The 9,648-nt window shown below is 27.8% G+C and overlaps 1 long non-coding RNA gene across 2 annotated transcripts in view; it reads left to right on the forward strand.

Moving 5' to 3' along the window:
- Positions 1–5,865: 5,865 nt before the first annotated feature.
- LOC136084909 (uncharacterized) overlaps positions 5,866–9,648 on the forward strand; it is a 7,895-nt gene continuing 4,112 nt past the window's right edge. Inside the window, exons 1-2 of one of the 2 annotated variants that reach the window (XR_010640939.1) lie at positions 5,866–6,087; positions 9,556–9,648. The exon at positions 9,556–9,648 is cut by the window's right edge and continues 2,841 nt beyond it. This is a non-coding gene — a long non-coding RNA (uncharacterized LOC136084909). Of the gene's footprint in view, positions 6,088–8,778 lie in introns of those variants that run through there. The other variant, XR_010640938.1, reaches the window with a different exon arrangement.

The raw sequence follows: 9,648 nt of genomic DNA on the forward strand, positions 1-9,648 counted from the left end.
GAAAAAAAAGGTATTGTAAAAACCTAAATTTAGAACAGTCCACAAAATTAAATAAACTGAAGAAACTTTTTTTCAAAGTTTTTTTTATTATATCAGTCATATATATTTCTGAATAAAGATTTTACATTCATGGTTGTTTACAATTTGTTAAAAAACTAATGTGAAGTAAACACCTTATAATACTAAACTATATAATAATATAACGATTAGTTAAAAAACATTAAATGATTTATAAAATAAAAATTAGACATTCCAAAAAACAAAACATCTTTTGTTTTTTGGAATATGTCTAATTCAAAAAATTACACAGTAGGTTAATGCAAGTTAATCAAATTAAATATATATAATTATAATAATCAACATTTAGCAAGCAAAAAACACAAGGTAATAATATTATTAAAATGAATATAACACGATAAATTGGAAAAAAATAAATTGAAATGCAATACAAATAAGAAACATTTTGCCAACAAACAAAAAAACAACAGCATAAAAAAGTAAATGAAACTGACACATTAAAAAAATATATAAAAAATTTGATCACTGTATCCAATTCTTTCTTCGTTAGTTGGAAGTATATTTGTTTGCGTAAAAACTTTGTTATTGTAATTCGATTTTTTTTTTTATTATTACTATTATTTCCTTTATTTTCCTTTTTTTGCTTCCTCTCTTCTTTTTGGTTTCTATACTTCTCCATTATCTATTGTTTTTTACTATTTATTCATTTTTTATTTTTCTATGATCTATTTCTATTATATACTTTTTAAAACTTTCATTTAAACATCTTTTTTTTTTTAATATAACTTTCTTTTAAACATCTTTTTTTTTAAATATAAAATATGCCTTTATAAAAAAGCTTCCACCATCGTAGAAGTCATTGCATTTTCATGGTAATATTTCATTTAATCTGTAGCCATTTACATTACGGTAAGTAAACTATAAATGTGTTAAATTGATGAGATATCGAAATAAAATCTTTTAACAGTTAAAAGAAATTTTGTGAATATTAAAATTTGTTATTTTGCTTTTCCAGGGAGGGAGGGGCAACTGTCCCCCCCCCTTGCCCTTGCCCTAGCCTGCCGGCGCCCATGGTTTACAGTAACTAACAAATATATAAAAGTGGTCTTAATACACAAAGTAGACCAACTTCTAACCATTACATTGTCTAAAAGAGTTATATCATCTAAGTAAAAGTAATAATGTAGTGCATTATCTAACTATGTGGATGAAATCCCTTGAGTTTTTTTATTTTTAATATTTTTTTGATTTAAATGAATGATGGGAGTTAATAATTTAAGTCTCACTCTCAGACTTAAAATGAAGAAATGACATTTAAATTGATAGGGATTCGTTTTTCATGGAGCTGAGTTTAGTAGAGACTAAAGAATTTGCGAAGAACGTTCAACGTTGCATTGGACAATTTTACTGGTTAAAGTTTTCTTTCCTTTGATTTTTACAAAAATCTTTAGTAGACAAAGAACTACGTTTAAATACTGAGAATTATGTTTGTTTTTTTCTGAACTCTACCCAGCAGACTTGAGAAAATATAAAATTTTGAGAAAGTTCGTCTTTTTTTTTCCGGTAGCTGAAACATTCTAGCCAGAGAAAAGCCCGTTGAACAGCTAAATGAAAGTTATGCAGAAAGTTATGCATTTGATATTTTCCCAAGTATGTCTTTCATTTAGCATCTTTCTAATACTACTTGTTTCAACTTCTAAAAAAAAAACAATCTTTCAGCAAGCCGGCTATTGTCAAATACCGAAATAGTATATAAGCTATCTTTGTTCCATAATCGACCAGGAGCAGTTGTTCCAATCTTTTCCATTGAATCAGAATTATCCAAAAGTGTGTCTTATGAAGAAGTAATTTCAAGTTTTGCTGCTAAGAAGGCCTAATAAATGACGGTAACGTTAATGTGATTTTAGATTTTCTATGAAAAAAAACAAAAATAATAAGTATATCAATTTTTTGCTATTAATTATTTAAGGACTATGATTGGGACATCACAAAAGCTCTGTGCTGGCCTACAAAGATGTATACATATATTGATATGGATATATTGTTAAAAAATTTATTACTATGCTGTTATTTTTGATGTTTATGTACAAAATTAAAATAAGAAATGTTTATTTTTTTTAGAGTATTGGTTAACAAGGAGGCGTGAACTTTCTATTAAATGCTCTTCTGTGGTGCTCTGTGAAGACAGTAAGAACTTCTTGGGGCACCTAAATAAAATTAAAAAATAGAAAAAATTAAAAAAATTTAAGAAAAACTAAAATGAAACGTTTTGTATCATAAGAGAAAATTATGTTATAATAAAAATAAAATTTTTATGAAAAAAAAGCTGTTTTCGTTCACTTTCAAACATATACTAACATGTTTAAATCTATTAAGTACTTGTTTTTTTATACTGTTAGTATCATAAGAAACTGTAGAAAATAGTTAGCTAGTAACATAATTAAAATTGCGCATCTCAAAAAATTGCGAGGTTAGAATTATATTGTTCTATCTCCATGTTTTTCCGTACCGAGAAAATAAAGTTCAAAGTTTTAAATGGACTTGCAGATCAAAAAAACATAAAAAACGCAAACAAAACCGATTTGTATTAATTTCCTAAACATGCTATCACAGTTTCAAAGAAATTGTATTAAAATATTTAAAGTGCAGGTGTCTAAATTACTACACCCTCATTTGGAGAAATATACTACAAGCTAGTATTTTTTATATATATCGTGGCAGGATGATTGTATATTTTGGCAATTAAATTACTGTAAGATACATGTCTGTTTTATTAGAAAAAAATCTTATTTTACACGAGTGAACAAATAATATAAACACGCTATTTAGACTAAAATTTAATTCAACAGAGAAGATAAGCATTATATTAGTTAGTTAATTATCTATTAATTAATTAATTATCTATTATCTAAAGTATGTACCAAGATCTTCACAATAAAATAAAACTTTAGTTATAAGTTCAAAAAGCATAACATCTAATATACATTGCACAACATCTAAAATACATTGCACAATAAAAAGACATCTTAAAGAATAATTAGTTAACCAGCACTTCTGGTTAGTCTATTAAAAATATAACATTTCAGTAAGAAGCCCATTTAACAACATAACATATAAAACATTATTATTTTGACAATAAAATAAATTACTTTAAAACACTCTTATAAAATGAAATATTTACAGATGCTTTATCTGGATTTGTGAAACAATCTAAGAATTCAAATAATAGCAATAGCTGAAAAATGTTTGAAACACAATTTTAAACAGAAAATATATACAGTATTGGACAAAACATTTGCAACCAACATCGAACAATGCTAAAACGTGTTCCTAATTTTACATGTCTTAAAAACGAAACGAACTATACTACCACAGCAAACAGTTCAGAAGTCTGGAGTCATAGCATGCCATGACATGAGCAATCAGCTGATAGGTGAAAGCACACAGGCAGAATTTCGTTGACAGGTGCCATATTGCAGCGGACAAAATAAGTGCAACTTTTTTGGTTTGTTTCATTTTCTTAAGTCTGGTCCGTGTCAACGTCACGGAAGTTTTTTAATAACTAAAGGAAGTATCCAAAAGTTTCCAGAAGTTTCCAGAAGCATGCAGAAGCTTCCAGAAGTTTCCAGAAGAAGCATCTGGAAGCATCCAGTAGCATCCAGAAGTATCCAGAAACATTCAGAAGCATCCAGACGCTTCCAGAAGCATCGAAAAGAAGCATCTAGAATCTTCCAAAACAGGTTCAAACAGGTTCATTTTACTATATAAGAGACATGTAAATCGACATGTAATTCAGTCAATATATGGAAGTCAATCAGTCAGTATTATCAAGACAGTTTATCGAAGTGAGTTTTATCAAAGTGTTTTTTTAGTGAAATTAGCGGTTTCTTTTCAGGGCGTTGAGAAAACAATCCGGCTTCAACAGCACGTCGTCGAAGAACATCAATACAAGAAGTGAAATACAACAAGTGTTTCATTACATCAATACAGTCCACACCCAACCAAGACGTTGTGTTCCACAGAGCATTATTGTATCATCACAAGGTAAATGTAACACGGTAAGCCTTGAGAAGCGAGATTATTTATTTTTGTTATTTTTATGACTTTAAGTGCAAAAATGGCTCCCGACAGTCTTGGATTGGAACTAAAAAAGAAAATTATTGGCGATTACGTAAGTGGAATGTCACAACAAAGTATTTGTGATAAATATCGCGTAAAAAAATGGACCATATCAAGACTATGTTCCAAATATCGTTCTACGGGGAAGTTGACAGCAGATAACAAAGGTGGAAAACCGCGTTCCTCCACTTCTAGAGAGGATTCTATGATCGTCAGATCCGTCAAGAAGGATCCCTGGATATCATCAGTCGAGATACAAAAGCAATTAGAGCTGCCTGTATCGGACCGAACAATCAGACGACGTGCTGTTGAAGCCGGATTGTTTTCTCAACGCCCTAAAAAGAAACCGCTGGTTTCACTAAAAAACCAGAAGAAAAGACTCCTGTTTGCTACATTTCATATTGACTGGAATGTGCAGAAATGGCGAACTGTCCTGTTCAGTGATGAATCAAAGTTCAACATCATTGGGAGCGATGGCATTTGCCGTGTACGTCGACCGGCCAGAAAACGCCTCGATTTACGTTACTGCCATAAGACCGTGAAGCATGGTGGAGGCAATGTAATGGTCTGGGGGTGTTTTTCTGCTAACGGTCTAGGTCTAATACGTATAAAATATGTATAAAAATATCCTGAAAGATGCTATGTTACCTAATGCTGAATGGAATATGCCAATGAAATGGGTTTTTCAGCAAGACAACGATCCAAAACACACTGCAAAAATAGTCAAGCAGTGGTTTTAAGACAACCACCTATCGGTGATGGATTGGCCGTCTCAATCTCCGGATCTCAATCCTATCGAGAACCTGTGGGAGATCGTCAACCGTACAATTAATCGTGAAGGTGTTCGTAATAAGGATCAACTGTTTGAACAAATCCAAAAGGCCTGGGCAGCGATTCCACAAAGTTTCATTGATCACCTGATCGAATCTATGCCTCGAAGATGCAAGACTGTGATCGAAAAACAAAGGATTTGCCACGAAATATTGATAGCGAAATACAGCTTGGTCAACATTTTGTCGAGTTGCACTTGTTTTGTCCAGAAGGAAATCAACTTTTTTTTAATACTTTTGATTAATTTATTAATTTTCGTGTACAAATAATGAACTTTGTGATGAATAAAACTTGAAGAACTTTGGATCTAAACAGTTAAATAGTTATTTCTCTAAATTAAAAAAATGCAGCACTTTTATATAAAGAAACTAAATTAGCATTATTTGGTTGCACTCGTTTTGTCCTGATACTGTATATATTTTTTAAGAGCAGGAACTGCTCTTATTACACCAAGGAGACTAAATATTTCAACAGCGAGTGCTCTATCAATTTGACTTTTAATTTTGTCAACCTTTGTTCAAAACTTTTGTTAAATTACTTTGATTTTTGGCTAACATATCAAAAACTCAAATAAGGCGATGAGAAAATGACTGTTTTATTGATGGTTTGATGAAGTTTCTTCTTAAAGTCGTTCAGTTCATTTTTTGCATGTTGTCCATAGACCTAAAATCAACAAATACACGTGTTCATTTTTCATCACTGATATTTTGTGTGTATTTGTGAAAAATAAAACCGCGTCCCACATGGGTTCCGCGTGGGTTCCGTGTGGGATTGATGGGATTTACGTGGGACGGATTTTCCCATGTGGTATCCGTATGGAAATTTGTCACCTTAAACCATATGGTTTAAGGTGACAAATTTCCATACGGATACCACATATGTGTTACACCATATGGTTCCCACATGGGTTACATGTGGGAACCATATGGTATTTACACACATAGGAAATCCCACGTGGGTTTCCTGTGGGATTTGCATGGGAATTAATTTAAAAGCTGGAAACTAAAAAAAAACTTTTTAAAAAAAAATTTAAAAAAATTTTAAATAGACATTGCATTGCGTTACGTTTACATTATGTGAAAATATTTTATATTAATATAGAGAATGGCAAGCAAGTATGTAAGTACCACGAATAATGTTTATCTTTCTTTATAAAAAATAAGATTAAAATTTGTGCAAATAGACGTATTATTAGGATGATATAATAATTATTTGAATATAGATCTTGAGTAAATTATTTGCAAACAATTAACTGATGCAAGTTGAAATGTTGTCAAAAACCATTCTTGCATGCATGGGACACTGCAGTGTCCCACAAAGAAATGCAGGTTTGAAAGTCAAAGATTTCCCAATTTTCTTTATTAAAAAAAGAAAAAAATAGGATAGAGATGGGTTACTGTAACTTTTTTTATGCTCCAAAACTTTCAACTTTAGAGATAATAAGGTCCTTAAGACTTAAGGGACTTACGAACTACATTGAGGAACAAAAACAGGATATTTACAGAGACTTTTCAATTTTTAATCTGGAGTACCACAGTGCTATTGAGAATAAAGCCTCTGGGTCCAGTTTTCAAAGTAATATGATCTAAAGTAATGTTTAAATAAAATAATATGCTTTAAAATGCATATAGTTATACATATAACTCCTGATAGTTAACATATAATTTTTTATAAATACTTATTTTTTAAGGTTATGCTTGAACAAATTAGTACCAATTAATTCAAATTCAAGATTTAGTTAAAGTTCAAGTTAAAGTTCTTATTTATTCATTGTTTTTGTTAATTTTATATTTATTTGTTCAAATTTATCAGTTAGTACTATTTTTTACTACAGTAAGAATGTTTATCATTGTTGAACATGATTTTATTAGTAACTTAATTTTCTTTTCAACATATTTTGACAACACCCTTTATATTTTAAATGATGACAGCTTTACTTTTCTATTGATGTTAAATTTATTACGTTTCAATGATTCAGATTGAATCTTAACTGAATTATTGTAAGCTTTGCAAGGGTTTGTTGTATATCAAATGGTATTGTAAATAAAGTAAAAATAATATATATATATATATATATATATATATATATATTATATATAATATATATATATATATATATATTATATAGATATTTGATATATATATATATCAAATGATATATATATAATATATATATATATATATATATATATATATATATATATATATATATATATATATATATATATTATTTATAGATATTTGATATATATATATATATATATATATATATATATATATATATATATATATCAAATGGTGTTGTAAATAAAATTAAAATAATATATATATATATATATATATATATATATATATATATATATATATATATATATATATATATATATATATATATATATGTAAATTATGTTATATATATATATATATATATATATATATATATATATATATATATATATATATATATATAACATTAAAACAATAAAATTGATACAAAATTTTACTTTAAAACGAATACCATTAACATTGTGATGATAATAGCATTAGGAAACTAGTATTTATGTATTATTATTATACTATAAATAAATAGTTTTTTAATTCATTTTATAAAATAGAGACTGATAACTGATAATTAATGGAAAAAAATACAAATTATAAAAATCATGTGAATTTCATTTATTATTTGTAAATACTATATTAATGTTACTTTACAAAGTTAAAATCAATTTAGAGCATTGTTATTAGTTCTTTTGCGATTCGCACTTCCACTTCTGTCTCTCAAATTTATAAAATAGGTGGTCAAAGCTTGCTCAATAGGTAGGTTCTCAGCATATTAATGCTTTTTTCTTACACTTTCTAAAGAGAAATATGGCAAATTGATTACTTATTTTACCTAAATCATAGGGTCATCTATGCATAATGATGTCAGATGACGACCCGGTTTATTGAACACCTTCATCCTTTATCAAATTCAGTCAATTTTTTGTCATCTCCCATTAAAAATGATGTCAGTTTTTGTTATCATAATATGATGGTATATCTGAATTGTTAATATAATATAAAAAATGCATATACCATCAATTTTTTTCTGGTTCAATTATACATTTATTGTCAACAGTACTAAAAGTAAAAAAAAAAAACATAAATTATTCTTTCAGATAAGTAAGCTAATTTCTGAATTTAAATTGTTTTTCCTATGATCCTCTACAGTTTTAAGCAACAAAAGCAAGAAGTTTTTAGACCACATTGTTAGTGTAAATACCTCTAAAACCTGCTCATAGTTAGCATAAATTGTTTTACTTTTTTTTAAAATAAAATATTTTACTTTTTTTTTTAATTCAATTTTTTAATTGACATTATTTTGGTCTCAACATCCCCTCCCCATTGTCAATTATTGTTAAACTCACACTGCCCCTCTGTCTACTGGCATCATTTATGGATGATCCCATAGCCTAAATACTATATATATATATATATATATATATAATATATATATATATATATATATATATATATATATATATATATATATATATATATATATATATATATATATATATTCTTTTTACTTTATTTACAACACCATTTGATATACAACAAACCTTTACAAAGCTTACAATAATTCAGTTAAAATTCAATCTGAGTTATTGAAACGTAATAAATTTAACATCAATAGAAAAGTAAAGCTGTCATCATTTAAAATGTAAGGGTGTTGTCAAAATATGTTGAAAGTAAAATTAAGTTACTAATAAAATCACGTTCAACTATGATAAATTTTCTTACTGTAGTAAGAATTAGTACTAGTTAACAAATTTGAACAAATAAATATAAAATAGTGAAAAAACAATGAACAAATAAGAACTTGAACTTGAACTAAATCTTGAATTTGAATTAATTGGTACTAATTTGTTCAAGCATAATCTTAAAAAATAAGTTTATATAATAAATGTTATGTATAACTAGTTATACATATAGTAAACTATCAAGAGTTATATGTATAACTGCATGCATTTTAAAGCATTTTATTTAATTTATGTATTACTTTAGATCATATTACTTTGAATACTGGATCCAGAGACTTTATTACCAATTACACTGTGGTACTCCAGATTAAAAATTGAAAAGTTTCTGTAAGTATCCTGTTTTTGTTCCTCAATGTACTTCGTAAGTCCCTTAAGTTTTATATATAAAGTTAAAAGTTTTGGAGCCTAAAAAAAGTTACAGAAACCTCCCTATCTCCCCCCTATTTAAATATTTTTTTTTAATAAAGAAAATTTGACTTTCAAACCAGCATTTCTTTGTGGGACACTGCAGTGTCCCATGCATGCATGCTTGGTTTTTGACAACATTTGAACTTGCATCAGTCAATTGTTTGCAGATAATATACTCAAGAACTATATTCAAATATCATATGAACATGTTAGAGAATGTTCATATGATATTTGAACATCACAAATTTAATAATATTGTTGTGATATGTTATATAAATAATACCATGATAGATTATGATATGAAAATAAGATAGGATATGAAGGCAATGATCAAAGAATAAATTTACTTATAGAAATTTAGATGTTTGTTTATTAGTTTCAGAATATTATATTATGTGTGACCGCGGCTTTCTATAATAACAGGCCTTGACATCGCGCAACAAAGTTGTTAAACTGAAGGCCAATTCCT

The sequence above is a fragment of the Hydra vulgaris genome, chromosome 09 (genome assembly GCF_038396675.1).
Source record: "Hydra vulgaris chromosome 09, alternate assembly HydraT2T_AEP".
NCBI lineage: Eukaryota > Metazoa > Cnidaria > Hydrozoa > Anthoathecata > Hydridae > Hydra > Hydra vulgaris.